Source organism: Stylophora pistillata, chromosome 1 (genome assembly GCF_964205215.1).
Source record: "Stylophora pistillata chromosome 1, jaStyPist1.2, whole genome shotgun sequence".
NCBI lineage: Eukaryota > Metazoa > Cnidaria > Anthozoa > Scleractinia > Pocilloporidae > Stylophora > Stylophora pistillata.
In genome coordinates this window covers 49,541,831-49,565,881 of record NC_142519.1, presented here as the reverse complement: position 1 = coordinate 49,565,881, position 24,051 = coordinate 49,541,831, and the positions used below count along the sequence as shown (strand labels likewise).

The 24,051-nt window shown below is 37.9% G+C and overlaps 2 pseudogenes across 2 annotated transcripts in view; one reads left to right on the top strand and one right to left on the bottom strand.

The window, feature by feature from the left end:
- The window catches only part of LOC148742910 (DNA-directed primase/polymerase protein-like), a 17,345-nt pseudogene extending 6,621 nt beyond the window's left edge, over window positions 1-10,724 (bottom strand). The window contains exons 1-7 of the transcript XR_016001473.1: window positions 10,327-10,724; window positions 10,156-10,245; window positions 5,325-5,409; window positions 4,571-4,662; window positions 3,953-3,999; window positions 3,124-3,215; window positions 457-530 (exon numbers count right to left, since the gene is read on the bottom strand). The product of XR_016001473.1 is annotated as a DNA-directed primase/polymerase protein-like (transcript). The remainder of the gene's footprint in view (window positions 1-456; window positions 531-3,123; window positions 3,216-3,952; window positions 4,000-4,570; window positions 4,663-5,324; window positions 5,410-10,155; window positions 10,246-10,326) is intronic.
- Window positions 10,709-24,051, top strand: LOC148742909 (putative pre-mRNA-splicing factor ATP-dependent RNA helicase PRP1; annotated as a pseudogene). Its single transcript, XR_015996740.1, has 13 exons — window positions 10,709-10,800; window positions 12,542-12,731; window positions 13,638-13,822; window positions 15,020-15,152; window positions 17,447-17,692; window positions 19,144-19,398; window positions 19,732-19,990; window positions 20,162-20,343; window positions 20,443-20,565; window positions 21,282-21,427; window positions 21,684-21,737; window positions 22,326-22,444; window positions 23,269-24,051. The product of XR_015996740.1 is annotated as a putative pre-mRNA-splicing factor ATP-dependent RNA helicase PRP1 (transcript).

The window sequence follows — 24,051 nt, the reverse complement described above, 5'->3', positions numbered from 1 at the left end:
GTTACTTTATCATCTTAGCTGAACAACAGCAGTGGCCAAAGTCAAAGAGGAAAATGAGAGAAGCTATTGAAACAACAAAAGGAGGCCAAAAGCTTAAAAAAAAAGAGGAAAAAACTGCTGATAGATGAACAACATGGTTGTACTTCAGCATGACGCACTGAATGAAAGAGGAGCATTTCTCTTTGGAACATCTGAAAAGACCAAACCAGGCTCTGGAATAAAGTATCTCTATACTTTTAAAGTGATAATTATCATTAAAATTGTTGGAATCCCAAGTATGTTAGACCTCAGGAATACTTTCACTTCCATTAAAGAGAGCAACTAAGTTGATCAATTACCATTTTTTAATCACCAGTATATCATAGAAAATAGTAATAGCACTTCACAAGGATAATAAGAAATCTTATCTGAATCATGCATTTGCATGGAAAAAACCATGCATTACTAGACACTAACCTTGAATCCAAATCTATAATATATTTCCTGTTACAATCAACACCATAAATGTTCTTCAGGTGGTGACAAACATACTGAAGAAGAAAAAAATATTCATATTCATTCCATAATATGTCCTCCTTTTAATGCTCCCCAGGAATGAAAGATCAGGCTAGTGTTTAATGCTCCACAGGAATGACAGATCAGGCTAGGGTTTAATGCTCCACAGGAATGACAGATCAGGCTAGGGTTTAATGCTCCACAGGAATGACAGATCAGGCTAGGGTTTAAAGCTCCACAGGAATGACAGATCAGGCTAGGGTTTAAAGCTCCACAGGAATGACAGATCAGGCTGGGGTTTAATGCTCCCCAGGAAAGACAGATCAGGCTAGGGTTTAATGCTACCCACGAATGACAGATCAGGCTGGGGTTTAATGCTCCCCAGGACAGATAGATCAGGCTAGGGTTTAATGCTCCACAGGAATGACAGATCAGGCTAGGGTTTAATGCTCCCCAGGACAGAGAGTTCAGGCTAGGGTTTAATACTCCCCAGGAATGAAAGATCAGGCTAGGGTTTAATGCTCCCCAGGAATGAAAGATCAGGCTAGGGTGTTACGTGCACGAATGACCAACAAATCTCCGCTAACAAAGCATACATAAAAATAGACTCCTGAGTATGATATAAGGCACGCAACAAAAATGTAACAACAAGCAGTTACCAATTTTAACTATTATTTAATTAGTTTTACATTGTCTAATTTACTTAGGTTAAGGGTTAAGTTAAGCAGTTCATAAAGCAGGCTTACAATCCTTTATGCCGTGTAAGTGTTCCTCGTCTTGATCAACTTCTAATTCCAACATCCGCTGACTGAAGACCACAGTGCTTGGCTTTCTTGATTCATGGCTTTCTTTCCGTGTACACAAACTCTTCCGGAGGACTTCATAGTGACCTCTAAATTCTTTATCTCCTTCCTTTCTCGGCCATCGTCTTTTTCTTCTCTTTCTTCTCTCCGGATATCGCAAGGTCAAAAGGCCATAGCCTTGTCACATCATAGCTTCCACAAGTTCAGTCAGCAAGTGACGAGGGTAAGCCCTCGGGCAAATCCTTTTTGTACTTCTCACAAGCCAGCTTTTATACATTTACTTTAGTTATCTAGAATGTTCTATTACTATTTATAGCGTATTACAAGTTGTACCATTTTTGGAAACTGCTGAGTCACATGAAAAAAGTTTCTGGAATATTACAGATTATAGATAATTCTAGAAAAGTCTGGGATTGCATGACAGATTCAGTAAAAATAATTTGATCCTCATAACAAGGGTTTAATGCTCCCCAGGAATGAAAGATCAGGCTAGGGTTTAATGCTCCCCAGGAATGACAGATCAGGCTAGGGTTTAATGCTCCTCAGGAATGACAGATCAGGCTAGGGTTTAATGCTCCCCAGGACAGATAGATCAGGCGAGGGTTTAATGCTCCCCAGGAATGACAGATCAGGCTAGGGTTTAATGCTCCCCATGAAAGACAGATCAGGCTAGGGTTTAATGCTCCACAGGAATGACAGATCAGGCTAGGGTTCAATGCTCCCCAGGAATGACAGATCAGGCTAGGGTTTAATGCTCCACAGGAATGACCGATCAGGCTAGGGTTTAATGCTCCTCAGGAATGACAGATCAGGCTAGGGTTTAATGCTCCACGGGAATGACAGATCAGGCTAGGGTTTAATGCTCCTCAGGAATGACAGATCAGGCCAGGGTTTAATGCTCCCCAGGAATGACAGATCAGGCTATGGTTTAATGCTCCACAGGAATGACAGATCAGGCTAGGGTTTAATGCTCCTCAGGAATGACAGATCAGGCTAGGGTTTAATGCTCCCCAGGAATGACAGATCAGGCTAGGGTTTAATGCTCCACAGGAATGACAGATCAGGCTAGGGTTTAATACTCCACAGGAATGACAGATCAGGCTAGGGTTTAATGCTCCCCAGGAATGACAGATCAGGCTAGGGTTTAATGCTCCAAGGAATGACAGATCAGTCTAGGGTTTAATGCTCCACAGGAATGACAGATCAGGCTAGGGTTTAATACTCCACAGGAATGACAGATCAGGCTAGGGTTTAATGCTCCCCAGGACAGACAGATCAGGCTAGGGTTTAATGCTCCCCAGGAATGACAGATCAGGCTAGGGTTTAATGCTCCCCAGGAATGACAGATCAGGCTAGGGTTTAATGCTCCACAGGAATGACAGATCAGGCTAGGGTTTAATGCTCCCCAGGACAGATAGATCAGGCTAGGGTTTAATGCTCCCCAGGAATGACAGATCAGGCTTGGGGGTTTTCACTGAGCAAACAACTCATAGAATTCTCCAGTACAGCTTTTTACAATACAGACAACAGTCCAGTATTTGTTCTATGTTATCTAATTTGCTCTATAGCAGAAAAAAGCAGGCCAGCAGAAAAAATAGATATCAAGTTATTTACTGGCGTAGATCAGTCCATATGAGAAAAACTGTACCATAAGTCTTGAGTATGAGCTGAGGCCTTTAGCCTTGGGTGGTGCTCTAGACCTCCATCACAGTTTTTCCCTTTATTATGCAGACCTCCTCCCACACACATTTACTCAGCAATGGAAAATATTCTCTCATTCGTCTGCACTTACTCTCTTGTCTTTAATGAACTGTCTTTTGCTCACCTTGATGAAAATGTCTACCATACTGGCTCCATCCTTTTGTGGATTAAATTTGGTTTTGAATTCCAGGTCAAAATACAGTCGACAAGCAGCCCCTATGATTATTCAAAGGTCAATGATATTGCGACAGAATCTTAAGTGTAAGACATCAAACCAACTCCACAATATAGTTGCTACCAGACTTCCTCATTTTAAAGACAACAATCATTCACTCCATCAGGGCCGGGTTGTTCAAACCTGGGTTTAGATAAACCAGGGTTAGTGCAAATCAAATCAGATTTTAGATCTGAAAGCTTTTAAAAGAACTTTAGTACAATTCTTTTTGTCAACAATTTGATGACTGAACATCCTTCAAAGAATAGAGAAAATTATCTGTGGTGAGTAAGGCTTTTGAACAAAGGAACAAAGAATCTTGATTAAAATTTAACCCTGGGTTACCGCTAATCAGCCTTTGAACAACTGGGCCAAGACCTCTATTTTATTATCAACAACTACAATGGCCACCTCCTTCATCTCAACACTATCTTACCAATCTAGAATAATTATTTTGCCGTCTCAGTTTTCAACAGTTTCACTCCTAATTAACTCCTTAACTCCCAACTGAGTGACCATAACAGAATACCTCTCTACAACATCAATTCAATATCAAGCAGACAACTGATGAGAATAGTCAATCCAACAACAAATTCTCCAAACTAACATCACAAGAATTGTAAAGAGTACAGTTGGGAGGCTTACTAATAAGATCTTGGGAGTGAAAGCACAAAGTCTATGAATGGCTATTTTAAAAATATGTATTAAACAATTAAATTATACACTGATTTAAGAGTACCTTCTGGTATAACTTCATAATAATTTCTGTCCTCTGGTGAACATATCCTACCAAGTTCAAAAAAGAAATAACAGGAATGACAAGGAAAGAATAAGGTTTTTGTTTGTCTGTTCATTTGTGTGTTTGTTTTTTTGCACTTGCATCAACTTTCTTCATTTCAAGCTATTTGGTCATTTTGAATTTAGGATCTGTATAAAGGTCAGTTGAACTCTTCTTTGGTCAGCTTCACCTACCCTTCCCACCAAGCTTTTGCACTGCCAGAAGTTTTAAATATACCATGCCTTGTAGGGGAGAGATCCAGGGCAGGGATGCAGGAGATGTGCACCCCATCCCTCTGAGATGACCTGCACTTTTCTTACACCTGTATAAGAAAACTCAGCAGTTTGTTTGTGTTGGAGAAAAACATGAGACAGGATTGAAAAATGTATGTCTGACGCCTTGAGAATGGTAGTTTAGCATGGCTGTTTCAAGCAGTAGCCCTTCTTTTTGTCAGTGCAGACATCAGCTGGGTCATTTGTTAATGGTCCCATTGTGTCTTGAGAAAAACCCTGGATCCACCCATTTGTGCATTTTTTGCAGATTGCTAAGAACTGCAGTAAAATAAATGCGATACCTGACCTTGTGTATTTGTGCCAAAAATATGGCAAAGTTGCAACAATATAGCCACGTTTTCCATCACAGTCTTTCTCTTTGGCAAACACATGAACATCCTATCAAGTAAAAAAATTAAATTTCACTATAAAATGTGCTATTAGTTACAGTATTTCGTTACTTCCTACCCTTGAACTAGTTTTGCTTTATGGTGAGAATGAACCCAAAAGTACAGTGACTGTAGAAAGAGAAAAACAAATCCAAAAAACAGCTATTCCTAATTAAAAGGTAAAAACCCAGTTACTTCACTTGCATTGCAAGACATTCTTCCAGAAACAAATAAAAATTTAGGTGAAGTAACTCTGCTGAATAAATTATGGAATGGTTGAGGCACAGAAAGAAATTAATGTTCTAAGATGAGAGGTAAACTGTAAACCTTCACTAATGATTGTCTGCCTTGGTGTTTGTTAGGAACAGCTACGTCAAATTTGTCAAAGGAGAATTCTTATTCTAAAAAATCTTGAGAAGCTGATGTTTTGTTAACCATTGAGATTCCATAAACTGCAGGTATGTTTTTCTTTGAGGATTAGAATTGCCTTTCTGAGTGATACTAGGCCTAGACCTGCCAATCACAGTGAATCAAATAGTTGAAGGAAGCTTTAAGAAAATTATAATTTTGAGGTGACAAAAAAATATATATATAATATTACGTTTGCTAAAAAGTGTCTCAACTCCCAGAAATGAGAAGAAATTAAAAGAAACTTGTAAACCTTTAGCTCACCTACCTCTTGAGACAAGTCTCGAGGTAATCAAAGGCCATCTGTTGTCGTGGGAAAGTTTCAAAGATAGGTGGAGGGTCGTCTATCCTAAAAAACATCATCAATGTTAGGGACGTAACTTCACAACTGAGTTGTAATTTTAATTACCAGCAAAGATAAGAGTAAAGCTGAACATGCAGCATAGTGGAAGTGACAGAGTAAGTCTTTTCTAAAGCAGCCATTACACCCACTAGAAACACATTAGACATTCAGTCTTTTCTAAAGCACCCATTACACCCACTAGTAACACATTAAACATTCAGCAGCTATAAAACCTCAGAGGACAGGCCTAACTTCAACAGCAACTAAGAGATTTAAAAAGTTCAGATCACAATGAGAAGGGGCATTGAGATTTCTGGTCTTGCAGTTTTGGCTATTTTTTAGACTGGTTTTCAGCTTTTAGCCGAAAAAAAATCTGCTTTTCGGTTTTGGTGCTCATTCCAGTTTGCACATTTTCCATTTCTTTTAACATGGTTTTGGGTTTTTATCAAAAAATTCCAATGGGTTTCGCATTTGGTATCAGATATGGTTTTCGGTTTTTCCTATTAGGTTTAGGTTTCCATTTCTCTTGTCTCACTGCATTAGGGATTTGATAACAGGGATGTGGAAATTTAAATCATTTTGAAGGTTTTACATATGGTTTTCAGCTGTGATCTGCTTTTTTTTCTTTCTTTTTTTTTTTGTGGTCTCTAATAGACCCCAGTACCCCGATGCAACATTGGTTCTACCTGCTCACAACCTCATGGTCTTGGAGTGATGTACTTTGAGGAGAAGGAAGTAAATAGGAAGGAAAATATAGAAGTCCATGCTGGCATTTTAGTGAGATTCGGAGCATGCTAGGTTGTTTTCTAATCATTATCATCCCTTTCCTAATTAATTAAGTTAATAAAAAAAATTTCCCATTAAACTCCTGGTTTATACATGATCATTTTTATCTTTATCTTTATCTAAATTGTTTGGTTCACTGATTAATTATAGCATAATCGTACATCTTAATTTGGTGACATATTAAATTTTTTTAAGCCAAAGGTGTAAATTGGAATTGTGTAGGGACCATTTGTAACTAAAGATGACGCGAGGGTAGGATTTCCGCACCGCACAGCCCCATACTTATGTATTATGTATTATGTACACAGTTCATGGATAAAAAAACAATGACGAAAAAGCAAATTGCCTTCAGGAAAATGTTTTTAAACTAATAGAAAATTGCAATAAAACATTTTTTATTAAAACATTAGAATACGTTTGACATGCTAGACAGGGACATTTTGGACATGGCAGTAACATCATTATCCAGTCAAAATTATTCAGCTATTAGATACTAAAAGTGGTTGAAACATTTGCCAAAAAATAAATAACTAAAGCTAAACAAAAGTACACTGATTCTGGAACTGAAACTATACACTTAGATACAATGAATATATGAAAGTTCATATTTGAATATATGAAAGTTCATATTTGTATCTGATTTATCATCACGGGTTTATTAAGAATAAACTTAACGGCCTGCTCCCAGTTGGCTTGTTAGCTCAATTGGTAGAGCGCTGCACTAGTAACGCAGAGGTCAGTGGTTCGAATCCCATACAGGCCTGATTTTTTTCAGGTCTGATTTTTGCTATTGCATAAATAGCACTCTGCATCATACGTAACTTTGCACTTAGTTGGTTATAATATTCTAGTTTTTAAATGTGTAAAAATCTCTGCGGGCCGGCCTCTACTTTTCATAGTAGCATTTCACAAACGAAGCTCAAAAATCAGATATTGCCTAAATTGGCAGTGTTTACATCTAATGTTGTCAACAATAAACATTTCACACAAATGAAAAGTGCAAAACTTTGAAAGAATGTTATCTTCTGAGCAATATCCTGAAGAGAAATCTCACCTCTAGCTGTAATATTTTAAAAAAATATTACATGGAAAACTATCCAACGTAACTACAATCATGTAACTTAAATCGTGTACATATCATCCAGATTCCGAGTACTGTACCTTCTTTCATGTGAATTTGAGCAATCCGAAATCCTTTGACGATACACCAATATACTTGTCTGTCATTTGAAACAAAGTCATGTTGAAGCTGGCTGATCTACACGAAACTATCGTAACACCCATCATTTGTCATAAACATGTACATTATCACAATGGCGTGACAATGGCTTTCTCCATGTTTATATCAGGTCGCTCCAAAGAAGAGGAAAAATTGACATTTTTCAATATTTCAGCAGATTGCCATGCATTCTGAAGTAAAACAACCAAAAAAAGAAAAGGGAGGAAAACCTTGATTGAACTTTCATAAACACTGAGAGTGAGAGTATACATGTAAATTGCAACTTGTCAGTGGTAGTACTACACATAAAACCCAGTTGCCACAATATCAATTTGTACAACATATTGCTTCTTTTTACAAAGAGCAGGTTCAAGCAGTTGTCATTTCTGGGTGACAGGAACTGAGATGTTTCGAATCTGAGACATTTCGAATCATCTGAAAACTGTTAGAAAACTGTTAGAAAATTTGCACAAGATATGATAAAGAGAGACTTGTCACCGCCACAGTGCAACTGAGTCAGTCAATGTTTCCTTCCAGGTCTTGATCAATAAAAAATCAAAACAAAGTTCAAAATGAAAGATTCAATGAAATCATGTCGTAATTCCACCTTTCAAACTACTCACTATCCACACACAAAGCTAAATTTGTAGAAAATTATTGTGATAAAATCCCTGTTCCATTTGTTGTAATAAGGCGATACTGAGTTGTTCAAGGCTCACGTGGACTATGTGTGTAAAAAGGTGACATCAAGAGTTAGTATTCTGGGCCGTATTCGAAGTTTCGTCACAAAGGAGGCAGCAACACTAGTTCATAATGCTTCAATTCTTCCCTTATTTGATTACTGTGACATTGCCTGGAGTAACCTTCTACAGCAAGATATAGATCGACTACAGCACTTACAAAATAGATCTGCAAGGATTATTACACATTGCTCTCGCTCATCTTAAGCAATAGAGCAGCTGCAATGGCCGAATCTTCCCAGTAGACGCTATTACCACAAGGCTAAACTCGTTTTTCTCTGTCTTCACTCATTAGTTCCTAGTTACTTTTCATCATATTTCACCAGATTTTCGAATATTCAGAACTATTCCACAATGCAAAGTTTTTTTTTTTATGTTTAAGGAAAGTATGAGGCTATACCTACCAAAAGTAAAACAAAATTTTGGGAAAAGGACCTTTCTTTTTACTGGCACAGAAATTTTTAATAAACTTCCTTTAAACATTGTGAAGAGTGAAAACATTCAAACATTCTGCCACCGAGCAAGACATTTCTTTTATCTTAACTTGATATTTTATTTACTATTTTAGGTCCTAACTGAGTTTTGGCTTTGTGGTCTTAGGCTGTTAATTTAGTTTTAAAATCCTAGTCATATATATTATAAATAATTGAGAATTTTGATGTAATTTATTTTTAAGAAACAGGGCCCCTATGGAAACCAGCCTTGTGCTGAATGGGCTACCCTGTGTAAATAAAGTTTTACTTACTTACTTCAAAATCTCCACTTTGTGATAGTTTTTGCATGAGTGGTTGATTTTGATTTTACATGCATTACTACCGCTGACAAGCTGTGATTTATACTCTCACTCTCAGTGTTTACGAACGTTAAATAAGGTTTTCTTCTCTTTTTTTTTGGGTTGTTTTTACTTCAGAATGTGCGGAAATCTGCTGAAACATCAAAACAATTAATGTCCATTTCTCATCTTTCTTGGAGCGACCCGATGGAAACTGTAAACTTCATGGAGAAATCCAGCGTCACGCCATCATGATAATGTACATGTTTATGCTAAATGATTGGTCTTAAGATAGTTTCGTGTAGATCAGCCAACTTTAACATGTTTCAAATGACAGACAAGAATATCGGTGTATCATCAGAGGATTTCGGATTGCACAAATTCCCATGAAAGAAGGTACAGTACTCGGAATCTGGATGATACCCACATGATTGTCGTTACCTCGGGTAGTCCTCCATGAGGGTTGATCAATTGTTTTTAAATATTAAAACTAGAGGCAAGATCTCTCTTCAGGATATTGCTCAGATGATAACATTCTTTCAAAGTCTTGCACTTTTCATTTGTGTGAAACATTTGTTGTCGAGAACATTAGATGTAAACATTGCCAATTTATGCAATATCTGATTTTTGAGCTTCGTTCGCGAATTGCCACTATGAAAAGTAGAAGCTGGCCTGCAGAAGATTGTTACACATTTAAAAACTAGAATTTTATAACCATGAACTACCTGCATAGTTTCAGTTCCAGAATTGGTGTACTTTTGGAGAATTTTAGACAAACGTTTTCCCTGTTTTACCCTACAGCAGAAGTGACCAAAACTGTACCAAAATAAATAATCTATTGGTGTGTTCACATCCACTCCAAGGGAAAATAGAATGCATCAAGGCAAAGATGAATGATGTCACTATGTATGGTAGAAGTACCAATCTGTAATGTTGCATGTAGCTTGAGATAGACAAATAAACATTTTGCACTTCTTTTGCGATATTTTTTATATGAAAATGAGGCTCCAGGCCTCGAACAAGCAGCCATTGTTAACATGGCAACAGGAGAGTTGCAACCTTTAACAAGGGCATTTTTGTGCATCCCCACTGAGTGCCTCACCGCATGCAAAATTTGAAGGGGGGGTTGAAAATCTTCATTCCCCAAGATGTTTGATTCTTACCGATGAATAACATTTGCATAATTTCAAACGTGGTAATGATTTCTGTCAAATATACTAAAAAGTTGGGCGTACCTTCGACGTTTAAGTAAAATCGGGTGATCTCCGAATTCCCTGGCACATCTCTCCAATTTACTCATCTTTTGTTGCCAAGCTTCATTCGTTCTACAGCCAGAAAATTAAACAAACTAGTAGTAGTTGTAAATGAAAATCAACACAACAGCTGATGAAGTGACGTGCAGGTACCTCTTTGAATTGTCCCCATAAAATGCCCTCGTTGTGACCGTACTTTCTGCCATCTTATAAGTATGTATCCATCACGATCGTGTTTCTACTCATAGATGCTAAAACTATCAATCTACCACACGAAAACGCGAACCAAACTTGAATTGTCGTCTGCCTCTCGTCTGCCATGTTTTTCAATATTTCGCGCGGTATACCGCTCGCCAGAAGTTATGGGAAATTTTACCATATTTAGTCTCTTTTATGATCGCGGAGACTTGTGGGATAAAGAGATCAAAACGCGTGTCTTTTGCATTTCCATAGCCGGCAAAATTCGATGGAACTCTTAGAGGCGCTTGTGTTAATATAACAGTTAGAGAACGTTTATAGGAATATTTGACTTTGATGTCCCTGCAAGGTGTCGAAAAGGAGGTTAGATGTCGATGGGAACTCATCCAACTCGTTAACTACCGCGAAAAGGATTAAGGAGGAGTTGAGGTAGGCTGTGATACATATGTAAAGGACAGCTTTTCAGTTTTGAATATCGCCGAGCTTAAATTAATCTGCAGCTGGTTTTGGTACAGAGACTTAAATAAATCTATCTCTTGGATTAGAGTCTTCCTCAGGAAGGCAGTGCTCTGGAAATATTTGAATCACAGCTTATCTGGTTTAATTGTGGCCGTATCTCGAATCTGCACAGCTGTGAAATTATTATGCAAGACGGTATTTTCCAAATCTCGAAATCATAATTGATTTCGCAGGAGGTTCCCTTGTGTTATATATACTTCAGGCTAGAAAATATTGGAAACGATTTTCTTGAATTGCTGTCTAAATTTGTTTCCGAATTGATTACTATTCGCGCGATAGAGAACACCTACACTGTAAGACATCGAATTCCCCTCTCGTGGTTTTATTAACTCTAGTCTGAAAACTCACGTTAGGTCGATTAAATTCATACGTCGAGGCTATCACTGGATTAACAGGATAAAATTCTTTGCTTTAAGACACACAAAAAATGAAAAGGACAAAAACAAAAATTTGAAAAAAAAAAATCGATACATGTAGATAAGGAATTATTTTACAGTCAGAATGTCACAAGAAACTTCCAGTAATTCAGGCGATAGTTAGGTGAGACACGGAGAAATTACATGCCTATGCAAGTGCTGTTGGAGCTTTTTACTTGCCTTGGATGGATAATTGTTTCTGTGGCTTTGTGTAACACTTACTTGTGAGTGGCTGCTACCCTTCCCTTTCTTCCTGAGGCAAGTGTTTTGTGTCAATTTACTTGGTCTTCAGCTGTTTTATTGGTGGGATGTTGTAGAGGTGGATGTCACTCATTTGGTTTTCACAGTCACTTGCTGTATCTGGTAGCCTGGCATTACGTTTCCTTAAATTTACTTTTCCATTGCCTTATATGTAGTGTTCATCACTGTGAAGTTCCTTCTCTTATCCTTAAATTATTCCTTAGTTCATATGTATGATTTTCATTTATTCATAGTCATTTACAAACCAAAGTGTTAGGTAACCAGCATACTGCTTTAAACATAGGAACACTTAGACGCTGAGATCCAAATCCCTGAACAATTGCTTTGATTCTCTGGCTTAATATATAAAATACACAAGAAACTATAATAAATTATATAAACAAAATAAAAGTTTCTTACTAAAGAAATCCACATTGCTGACTCATAATACGCGTATGTAAGTGTCAAAGAAGTGTTGTAAACTGTCCATAGCATCTTAGTGATTTTGTTATTGTACTGCAATGGTGTAAGGCAAACAAAAAATTGTAGAATCTTTAATAATGTCATTGTCATTCCATAAAACATCAAACCTAAACTTAAAAATGAGCTTATTGAAGTGAATTTATGATTGCAAAGGTTGGTGCAGGCGAGTTGGTACCAGGACAGGGCTTGATACTAATGGTAGCCCACTAGCCACAGACTACAGTAGAAATTCAGTTTTGAAAAGTGGTTTTTGATTTCCACATGCCAGTTTGGCAGTAAACAAACTGAAATTATCAAAACATCTAAGATGTCACTAGTCACTTGGCTAGTAAGTTGAAAAGTTAGTGTCAAAAATGCAAGCCCTGCCAGGGAGAAATGGGTGGATACCATAAACCTTCCCACCCCTTAAATCTAGAATGATTCAATAGAAAATTCTCTCTGACCTATTGTCAGAAGTATAATTTATATACACTATACCTCCTGATGCATTTTGGTCTCTTTTCTGTTGGTAGTAATCCAAGCAATCTTCGTGGAAAGATCAATCCTTTCAATGGGAAGCTATTCTCAGACAAATATTTTGACATTCTCAAGAAGAGAATCGAGCTACCAGTATGGGAATACAGAGAAAAATTCATGGAAACCATGAAGGAAAAACAAGCTTTTGTTCTTGTTGGCGAGACTGGATCTGGTAAAACAACCCAGGTAATAGTTACATGTACCGGTATTTATTTGCTTTGACAAAGGGCAAACACTTGAAACCCTTTACGGTGAGCATTTTGCATTATCAACCAATGTAATAACACTAAATTATCTTAGTAGTTTATTAGAAGTTGGGTTAAATTGTACTCCTTATCAGATGAGCTGTGGTTGGGGAAATTTGAGGAATCAGAGACTGTAAATATTTGGAAGAATTCAGGCTTCAGTTGGGCGTAACGGATGCCTACTACATGTAGATACTAGTTACTGTTGGTACAAATTCCAGCTGAGCTGCTGTGTGAAGCTAGTTAAGGGAAGTGAGGTACATTTTAGCAGATATTTTTTCCTTGTTCCTTGTAAATATAGTAGGGTCTCAACTGTTGTTTGTTGTAAACTAAGTGTTTACCATGCATGCAAACAAAGTAAGTCTGTTCAGGTTTTTGGATTGAAGAGCACTCGATCACCATTTCCTCTCAGGCAATTTTTTTTTTTTTTATTCTATATAGTTCCACTCTCTCTTTGCAGGGCTCAGCACTAACTTTTCAACTTACTAGCCAAGTGGCTGGTGACATCTTAGATGTTACGACAATGTCAGTTCGTTTACTAGCCAAACTGGCCAGTGGAAACCGAAAACCACCACCCAAAACTGAATTTCTACTAGTCTGTGGCTAGTGGGCTACCATTAGTGTCCAGCCCTACCTTGGCAGTGTAACAGACACTTTATTTTAGTACTATGAAATAGTAATCATTAGGATCAACTTGTTTCTCACGATTACAGGCAGATAATACACCTAAGACTAAGTATTCCTAGTCTGTGTATTGTCTTGTATGTTGCATTGTTTTGCATTGCTGTAAGTGTAGTTTGTAGTGAAAAAAGAAAAACAATTTTGACAAACTTTTTTACTTTTGTAGATTCCACAGTGGTGTCTTGAAACTCGCATTGACAAACGCAAGTGTGTGGCTTGTACGCAGCCCAGGAGGGTTGCTGCCATGAGTGTTGCCCAGCGTGTAGCTGACGAACTGGATGTCACCATAGGTCAGGAGGTTGGGTACACAATCCGATTTGAAGATTGCACTAGTCCTCGCACTATATTGAAGTAAGGAAGACAAAGTCAATTTCATCCTTAACTCTGTAACTTCCAAGATCTGATTGTTGATTCTTACGTCTAGCTGCGTAATATTTCCTTGTTACCATATTTATTCACTTATAAGGCACACCATATTTGACAAGAAAATATGCTTGATCAAAATCTGCTCAAAACTTGGGGTGTGTCTTATAACCAATTTTTTTCACGCAACAAAATCTTAAGATCACAATTTTTAGCAGAACTTATAGTTACAAAAATGTGAGAAGAACACAAATTGTTGGTCATTAAACATTTTAGATCTGGTGGTTATAAAAAGAACTAGGGTGGCCCTGAAAAGAGCTGTTGTGGTGATTGTGAAAGAACTGTTTCTTATACAGCCTCCGTCAGATGACCACGAAACTAATCGCACCCAAGCAGGGCTTTTTGTTCTGATATGTATCAAAGATTGCATGTAATCCAATCCTTTATTCCTATGAATTAAAAAGGAATACTTCTTTTAGAATAACTTCAAAAGATTAACAACAAAAGCAAACTTTTACTGCAAAAGCAAACAAATGGAAATTTGCATATGTTCTTAACAGCACAGGCTCAGTAACATGATATCCATGAGTACAAAACAATCGTTTGAACAACGTTTCAAATTCCTCAAATCGTGTTTGTGTCGCTCGCTCGAAAAGTTCCTTCTCTGAATAAACAATGTAGCGATAACACTTACCCTTTTCATCTATCCAGCCTTTTTTGTGCACTGAAACTTGCATCCTCTGTGGCGTGTTGATATTCAGTTGTCAAACTGGGAATTTTTTGCCATTTGCTTTCACTGCCAAAGCAACCGTGAAACTTTTTCTGATCCATCACACCTTTTGTTAACTCTCAACCTTTTGGTGCCTCTTGTAACCAAGTATTTTCACAAAACTTTCCATTTGGGAACTTGGATGGACTAAGTTGCCAAGTTTGGGGTGCGTCTTATAACTAAGTGCATCTTATAACCGATTAAGTACAGCAATTAAGTATTTAGGAGAATTTGGTTAGGTCAAAAGGAAAATCAGTAGTGGGGGATAGAGCGTTAAAAAACAGGAAGGAAGGAAGAGGGTGTGAGAAAATGCAATTTAAGGCTTAAGTTTGGACTTTAGCTCTGTCTCAGATGTCTGAACAAATGAGATAATTATTCCTGACTGTAATTTAAAGCTCATTTTAATTTGTTTCCAGGTACATGACAGATGGTATGTTGTTGCGTGAGGCTATGACTGATCCTCTACTCGATCGTTATGCAGTCATTCTTCTTGATGAGGCTCACGAGAGAACTCTTGCTACTGATATTCTCATGGGTCTACTGAAAGAGGTACAGTGTGTGCATGCATCTGGAGATTTCATATTCTTCTTACAAGAACTATAGGCAACAAAACTGTTGACACATTGACCTACTGAACCCGCCCATTACTTCATGGTCAATCTCTTTTGCCCTAACTGTAAGTTACGTGGTAATCGCTTCCCCCCAAGTAATTTTTCATCATCAGGGCTCAACACTAATGGTAGCCCATTAGCTACAGACTGGTAGAAATTCAGTTTTGGCTAGTGGTTTTTGATTTCCACCTGCCAGTTTAACTGGTAAGCAAGCTGAAGTTGTCACAAAATCAAAGATGTCACTAGCAACTTGGCTAGTTAGTTGAAAAGTTGGGGTCAAGCCCTGATCTTGCTATTGTCAGTGATATTTTTGCTACAAATAGGCAACTTTGAATTAGGGAAGGGGTGCTTTCAGTGATTTGCAGTGTGGTTTAGATAGTGGTGTTACTTTACACATAAGAGAACTGTTTAAACACAAGGGGTCGGTTATTTGTACAAGGTCCTACCAAAAACATGGTTTTAGTCAATCAAGTGGGCCTTAGGTTTCCCTTCAAATGGATCAAGTTAACTAAATACATGTAAATGTTCTTTCCACTGTCAGCTTTTGACCCTCTTGACACTGTTCACAAAAATACATGTTCAGACAAATAGGTAATTAATTTTGGTAATATGAACTAAGTTGAAATGTAAATTGGCCACCATAAAGAGTTAGAAAACTGATGTTTCAAGGGTTAGCCTTTCATCATTCACTCTGACAAAGGGCTAACACTTGAAATGTCAGCTTTTTAAATCTTTGCGGTGGCCAATTTACATTTCAACTTAGTTGATATTACCAAATTACCTTATTACCCCCACCAATGCGGCACCACAGTTTCTTTAGAAACTTACCCCCTTTGTTCAGATAAATGTGACCAGGCACAGGATTTCGTACACTAACGCTTTACCGTTTAACGAATCAATCCGTTTACTGTCCATTTAAAACGGATCATTAAAGCGTTTAAACGCTTTCTTCATCCGTTTAAACGCTTTGCTCATCCGTTTAATGTTTTCGACAAAACGTTTTAACGGTTAACCTATCCGTTTAAAATAAGATACATCCATGTAACGATTACTTGCATCCGTTTAACAAGGAGAGCGAGATCTGTTTTCAGGATTATGCAAATTTATTTCGATTGACGTGTACGGCAAAATTTACAAACTCCGTGGCTATCGTTTTTCTTATCTTTTATTTCCATCAATTGGAAGGAAATGGAAATTGCTTTAAAAAAGCTGTAATTACACATTACTTTACGAAATCGAATGCTAGATGAAACATGAGCGAAAGAAAATTGAGTTTTGTTACATGCGTATGCAAAATTGTTTCGATTAACCGACGGTGAAATCTATAAAATAAGCGGCATTTCTTAACGTTTTTCACTTGATAGTGCGTTTTCATTTCAGTCAATACATAGAAGAAACAATGTAGGAACATGAAAAAAAAAAAAAAACGACTTTGCTTCTCAACTCGATTTTCTTTCTATCGAGAATGTTCAGTCCACATGGTATGATTGACAGATTGCTTCCTCTGCTTATACAAATTTTCAAACGCATTGCGAGCTCCCCAGGGCAAGACTCGCTCACGGCTCGCTTCACTCGCCAGTGGATAGCTTAATTGCAGGCTAGTGATTTAATTTTACTTAGTTTTCTATCGTTGTCAGTCGAATATTATTAGCATGAAACATCAGTGTTCCGCATGAACAATTCGTATAATTGTTCGCAACAGTTTCTGATCGATATGTGCATGGCTACCCGCCGTTCTTTAGCCCTCCTCATTCGTTCAAGGTTTTTGTCCATCCGTTTAGCGTTTTGAGCTATCCATAAAATAATTATAGATGCTGTTCAACCGTTCAACGTTTTAAGCCATCCGTTTAATTTTTTTCTGGGCTGTTTAACGGTTTACGGACTTTGCTCTACTGTTTAACGCTTTGGACTATTCGTTTAAACGGACATGCAAACCGTTTAAACACTCTTACTACCCGTTTACTATCCGTTTACAAACCGTTTATTTTTACCCGTTTAACGGAAAAGCGTTAGTGTACGAAATCCTGTGCCCGGTCACAAATGGTTTGGTGCTAAATTGAAGATAATGTTGAATGCAGTTTTGTTCAACAATGGCTAAAATTTGTTTAAATAATCAGACCGTGGGGCCTTGTAATAATGATGCTGATTGTACACGTGCAGGTGACAGTGCATTGGTCCGCTGTTACACCTGTAACTTACAGGAGTTGTATAAAATGTGTCGGTTTTCCACAGGTTGTGCGACAGAGACATGACCTTAAGATCATAATCATGAGTGCCACCTTAGATGCTGGGAAATTTCAGGAATATTTTGATGAATGTCCACTCATGACAATCCCTGGACAAACACATCCTGTAGAGATCTTTTACACTCCTGAACCTGAACGAGACTACTTGGAGGCAGCCATTAGAACAGTGGTACAGATTCACATGTGTGAGGAAGTGGAGGGTGACATTTTGTTGTTTCTTACTGGGCAAGAGGTGTGTGTTCAAAGTTCTTGATGCACTGTTGAGTTTAAATAGGCATGTTTTGTTTAATCCTTAAAAACCCTTTGACTCCCAAGATATCATTGGTAACTCTCTCTACTGTCTGTCGTACAATTCTTATGATGTCATTTAGGAGAATTTGGTATCTGATCAATTACCGTGATTTCCAGCCGTTTACCTGCATGGCCAATTATTGCATACAATGAAAAAAAAAGTCAACAGACTACTCGCACTGGTGGATAACCAACACCTTAAAAGCTAAGGAAATTTGTACAAAACTACTTGACAGAATGCAAATTCATGGCCACATTTTGTTTGAACGATCACTCAGCGCCATGTTGATTTGTTGATTTCTCAAAAAAATCGATATCTCTGGTTCTACTGGGCTTAACAAGTCCCAAAAGCAGGAAAATTCTCTTCAGCTCAAGCTAGTGTTGACTGGAAATTTGTCACTGATGCGCCAGTTATCCTTGGTTTATTTTTGTCACCATCAAGGTTTTGTTAACACGCATGCAGATAGTAACTTCTTCGTCATGCAACTAATTGTGCGTGAAATAAACTTGATTGGGCATCATATTTCCATGCTGCTTTGTGGCACTTTTAATACAATAAAATTCACCTGAGAGGTGGAAATGCAGGTAGGTGAGAATTTTTTTCAATTCAACCACAAGTAGATTTCAAAACTGTCACATAACCCGCACCTCCCTATTACCCGCAGTGGCGTGTGTTAAAGGCAAAATCAACAGATTACCCACGGGTAAAGATCAGGAAATTACGGTAATAATCCCCTGATTGATATATTTTCTTTATTCTCATCGCTTGTCTTCTTGATATTGTATTGTCATTGTAAGGAGAAATTCTGTCTTGGTCACTCGTGGGAGTTAAAGAGTTAATTAAACTCCTAAGAGTGATAAACATCTAATTCTCTCAACAACGTCACCCCTGAATCAAACAATTAAGGTCATGAGAATATTTAAAATGACCACAACTAAGAAAGCTCTTGATTGTTCAGAAAAAATTCTCCATGTCAGCACCTTAGGAAATGTATAAGAGAAAAACAATGCCGATGTAAGGATGTAGTGGGTTAAAGGTGCTCAAATTTCAACATCTAAATTGCATTTACTTTCAAAAATTCTTTGATTAGAATGACTGCAGAGTTGATTAACATTACATGTAGGTCTGAAATTAAGAAAAAAATCCTTTATCAGCTTTTGGTGTGTAATTGGCAAAAGTGGTGCAAGTAGATGACTTTTAGTTGCCACTTTTTTAAACTAGAACTTAAAGTGCTATTTAACCCTAGCTTTGAAGGACCATTCATTCCTGAATAACATTTTGCAACAAGTACGAGTATTGTATTAATTTTTTGCAGTTTGTATATATTTTAAACAAAGTTAAACTAAGTTAAAAGTAGCCTTTCAACATTATACTTTATTCTCTCCATTCAGGAAATTGAAGAGGCATGTAAGAGACTGAAGAAGGAAATTGATAACCTGGGACCTGAAGGAGGCGAGCTCCGCTGCATCCCTCTGTATTCAACTCTTCCTCCGCAACAGCAGCAGTACATCTTTGACGCTCCTCCAGCAAAACGCCCTAATGGTGCCATTAGGCGCAAGTGTGTGGTGTCCACCAACATTGCTGAAACATCTCTTACCATTGATGATGTGGTGTTTGTTATAGATCCTGGATTTTCCAAGCAGAAGGTCTGTCTTACTTCAGTATTTGATCACTGTCTACTTTTCGCAAAGTATTTTACCGTTTTTCTTGTCTCTGAACAAGCATGGGACAAAGAAAACGTTCTGAGTTCCCTTAAGGAATCCAACACCATTGGATGCAGTGTGCAGATGTAATTCCTCGAGGGGTCTTGGAACTTTTTCTCTGTCCCATGTTTGTGACAAGATCAAAAAATATCAATCGCTTTTTCTTACAAAGCTCAAAAATGTACATCTTTCTAATTCTGCATATAATTATTTTATTGTTCCTTATCAAGGTTGACTGAGTATAAACTCATTTTGTTTTTGGTTTGTCTATAATAGGTGTACAATCCCCGTATCCGTGTAGAGTCACTGTTAGTTTCTGCTATATCAAAAGTCAGTTCACAGCAAAGAGCTGGCCGTGCTGGTCGTACACGTCCTGGCAAGTGTTTCAGATTGTACACAGAGAAAGCTTATCAAACTGAAATGCAAGACAATACCTACCCTGAAATCCTGAGGTCCAACCTTGGTACTGTGGTACTACAGTTGAAGAAGTCGGGCATTGACGACTTGGTGCATTTTGACTTCATGGATCCTCCTGGTAGGTTCAGTGCTTGTGAGCAAGCTGGTACATGTGTATTAGCCCTTGATTTGTGGTGATTCCCAGAAGTGTCATTTTCTAAGGAATAGCTCAAAGTCTTGCAAGTAAAAGGTTGTGTACAAACCAAACAAAGAAAGCTAAGATTTCATTCTTTTTTTGTCAGTTTGATAGCACCAGAAACTTTGATGAGAGCACTTGAACTGCTGAACCATCCCAGTGCCAGGAGACACTCACATCACTGGGCTCCATGATGGCAGAGTTTCCACTTGACCCTCAACTTGCCAAGATGGTGATTGCCAGTTTTGACCGTAACTGTTCTAATGAAATGCTCTCCATTACTGCCATGTTATCAGGTACACAGATATCAAGTCAACCTGTTAATTTATTTAAAAGTACTTTTTGATAAATTGTTATCATTATAACTTATCAATGATCCTGGCTCTGTCTGTTAGTTCCTCAGGTGTTTATTAGACCAGATGAAGCTAAGAAGGCAGCTGATGAAGCTAAGATGAAATTTGCTCACATTGATGGAGACCACCTGACCTTACTCAATGTTTACCATCCATACAAACAAAGTGAGTTTGACTTGTAACCTGTACTTACATTGTATGCCAAGCTTTCTGATGTTGTTGTTTGTACATTGTTAACTAAAACAACCACCTACTAATCTTGTCCTCTTAGTCCTTTCTGTACATTATGGAACCTTGGTTTTTTTCTCCTTGGGGAAGATTTCAATTTAAACCTTTCATTGCCAAGATCTCATTTATAATTCTTCTCACTGTCTGCCACACAATTCTTGTAATGTTAGTTTGGAGAATTTGGTATTGGATCAACTCATTGGATTCTCTATTCTCATCACTTGTCTGCTTGTTATTGTATTGAAGTTGTAAGCCGAGAAATTCTGTCTTGGTCACTCGTGGGAGTCAAAGGATTAAACTTATTTGCAGATAATCTGACAATTCAGGTTCATGAGTAACATTGCATTAATTTTACCAGTATAATGTACCGGTAACTCTTTGTTTGAGCTCTAGTGCAGAAGTTGAAGCAGTTTTCTTTCTGCAGTCTCCAGCGATTTTGTGGTAGTTTTGGGCAAGTTTAGCCATGATGTCTTCTTATACTTCTGCTGATCTAATCAGGGTTTACAAGGACCAAGAAAGGGGGCTCATTTTTGGTTGTCAGATTTGCCAGCCTTGGAAAGGGTACTTTGCTATTTGTAGGCTGGCTTGACACAGTCAAAGCCCAAAGATGTCCCAGGCTATTTCAAACAAAACTTTTTTATCCTTATTTTTAGACCATGAAGATACACAGTGGTGTTATGATAATTTTATCCGACATCATTCTCTCAAATCGGCTGATAATGTGAGACAGCAACTTACCAGGATCATGGAAAGGTTCAACTTTGCACGACATAGCACTGACTTCAACAGATTCATGTGTGTTTGAAAATTACATCAGCAATTTGGATAGTGTAAAATTATGTTTGGCCACAACAGGTTCTCTTTTGATGCTGCCAACTCGTGTACAAGTACTTTGAGTACAGAATGTCCTACCAAAATGAAGAGTGGTGAGAAATGGCATTTGTTCCCCAAACTAATGCAGTGATCTAATTTGAAGTACTTCAGACACTGACCATTAAATCTGTAAATCCTACCTACCCACCCACCCATCCCTCCCACGTTACTGTTCTGATGAGTGGGTGGCTCATTTGGAGAGGTCTGGACACTACCTGACTGTCAAAGACAACCAGGTGAGACATTACCTACCTATTCCCTTTATTTACAGCACAAAATTTCTGTATCTATAGGTTATATAGTAATAGCACAACATTGATTAAGCCCTGTTTTCATAATCATGCTGGGAAAATCCAAGCCAATCAGCAATTTCACTGTTTCCCAACTGTCCCAGATTTTGCTAACATACTAGGAGATTGACGGATGTCTTTGCCAGATTCTTGGGTACACCATTTTTCTTTGTGATGAGGGGGTACTGAAGCTAAGCAACTAGAGGACTGGTAACAAGCTAAACTACTGACATCACTGACAGCAAAAAAAAGAACTTTTCATTGTGTAGGATCACCGAAGCATCATACTGAGAGCAGATAACTCCATGGGAACGAAACCTCGAAATGTGTGGCTTCATAGCTCAGTTGTCAGTAGGGCCAAATAGTACCTGGGAGCCATGGGATTAAATCCCATCAGTCTGAGGTTTTTCCAGGCTTCTTTTCAGCAATTCTTAAAACTCCAATACAACTGCAAGGATTATACCCTTGCTTGATTTTTATCCACAGGTCAATTGAAATTTACTTCACCATAATTATTATTTTATCAACCATTAGGTTGTACAACTGCATCTATCAACTTGTTTGGATCACAAGCTTGAGTGAGTGTAGTACAATGAGTTTGTTTTGACCACCAAGAGCTACGTTCGGACCTGTACAGACAGAAATGTTGACCAGTAAGGTTAGTGGTACTCAAGGGTTTCTTGAGTGTATTGTTTTGGGGTGTTTACATAATAACCCTTTGTGACTGATCTGTGAAATGTTGTCACGAGTGCAACAAAAACAAATTCAACTAAATCTTGGTCAACTGTGATCTCCAGCAATTGATGATGTTATCTTTGTTTTCATCAAGACCCACTAGGAGGATCTAGTTTCTTTTTTGCCCATTTTTTAGGTCAGGTGTCATGTTTCTATAAGGTACAAGACCTGTTACAACAGTATCAAGCAAGATGACTTTATTAATCATGCATCAAGCTTTTTTTTTATGGTGGCTCACTTATTGCACCATGAAGAAGACCTTCTGCTGTGGTGTCAGTCTGTTTAACAATTAGATTCCATGTCGCCATGCATCTGTTCTGTTTTTGGTGACAGATGAAGTCAAAATAGTGGTAGGAACAAAGAGAGGAGCACTTGGCACTGCTGAGTGTAACTGAATGTTCTTACCACAATTTCACATCTTCTGTGATCTATGATTGAAAAGTCACACTGCAACATGAATTCTGTCTGTTTTGTATAATAATGAAGTAAAAAACTTTCAATTATGCCGTGGTGAATGTGTCTGGCCTCCAATAGACCAATCATAGTTCAGCTTACTACATGAACAACAAGATGTAGCATTATTGCAGTAGACTTGACACAGGAGTGCATCAGAACAGTGGATAGAATCAATTAAGCCTGGAATGCATAAGAGACCTTTTGGAAACCTCAGGAGAACCTATGAACCCCTTGAATGACTATTGTAAGACATTTTAAGAAAGCTTCCTGCTTGATTTTGGTACAGGTTGGTGAAGATTACACCCCAGCACTATGACCGTGTGGGAAGCCAGGCGTGTCATGGAAAGGATTATAGAGAGGTTACAGAAGAACAGATAAAACTTCAAATGAACTGTGGACAACCTCATTAAGAAAAAAATAAAACATGTGAAAGAAAGAACTTGTAAAAAGCCTTATTGCTAAGAAAATCATGCCATCCTCTTGATTTGGTTCTTTCTAACTTAAAAGTAAAACTGGATATGCTTCTGTTTTTCCTCTGTTTGCTTCCTGAGATCTTTCCACGGAAGTTTTTTCAGCTAATGACATAGAAACAGTAACATTCAAGAAAAGAACCATAGGCCATCCAAGCATGTTAAACAGTTTGCAGCTCCAAATAAAACCTGCTCCCTAAATCCTTTAGTTGCTGATTTGTAACTTGTTGCTGTAGATAGCTTTCAATCGCTTTCAATGTCTTTGTAATATTGACTTTGAAACTCCAGAGAATGATTTAACTTCTCCTTTTCAGCTGCTTTAAATATTCTTGTAAATCAGTAAAGTGTTTTCATCCATTAGTTAAGTTATTCCCTCTACCTGTTTTCTGATAGTAGTGGAGATAATGTGGCAAGAAGAAGTTGCATGTTCATTACCTCTTGGCATTCACGGGTGAAGTAATCAGCATGCATCTGAGTTCTACAAACTTGATTTGCTTCTACAGGCTTGATTTGCAGGTCAGGGATCTTGAACGGAACCTTTCCCACTCCTTGGTACATGAAACAATTGAAAAATTGCTTAATAAAATCCAAGGAACACA